The sequence below is a fragment of the Zingiber officinale genome, chromosome 5B (assembly GCF_018446385.1).
Source record: "Zingiber officinale cultivar Zhangliang chromosome 5B, Zo_v1.1, whole genome shotgun sequence".
NCBI classification, from domain to species: Eukaryota; Viridiplantae; Streptophyta; class Magnoliopsida; order Zingiberales; family Zingiberaceae; genus Zingiber; species Zingiber officinale.
Window position 1 is genome coordinate 105,097,957 of NC_055995.1, and position 792 is coordinate 105,098,748.

The following is a 792-nucleotide window of genomic DNA, read 5'->3' on the forward strand; positions in this document are numbered from 1 at the left end:
TGGCTTTTCAATTGATTTGAATAATTCGGGGTTGGGTTTCGTTTGTGTTTCTTTTTTATGCCGGGTGACGGCATCTGATTACTTGGCTGCCGCGGTGGGGAATAAATAGATAGCGCGTTGGCACGAATCGAGTGAAACCGACGCTAATGCAACAACGGTCGAGGCGAATGGGGGCAACGTGGCACGTTGGAAGCGAGAGGAGGACCGAAGAAAACGACGTCCGACGGTGGGCCGGCGCGGCCCATATTGAATTAGGTTCGGTCTCAGAAAGCTTTAATTTTTAAGAATAATTTCATCAAAATCACTTCGGTTGTAAAATAATATATGTATATAGATATCCATAAAATCTTAATGGAAAATTTTCTTAGGATTAAATTAGTCATTCTAGGACTAATCAATGAAAATAATTAGATTTATTATTTTTTAATATAAGAGAAAGAGGTAAGGGAAAGAAAAATGATTAATAATATATATATATAAGTTCACACTACGTTATCAGCCTGATATTTTTACTTAGTTTTTAATTTTAGCTATCGATAATATCAAAAAATATATAGATTTGTTTATATAGAGAGAGAAAGGTTTCAAGAAATATTTTGAGTTGATTACATATCTGTGGCTGAGCAAAATAATGAACTTTTTGATGAAAAATTATGAAATTCATCCAACTGGTATTAGTCCATTCCCTGACCTGAAATGAATGAGATAATTTATAAAAATGATAAATGATAGCATAAATAAAAATTTCATCGTGGTCATGGTCATGATCATAGACACAAAAATGATCGATTT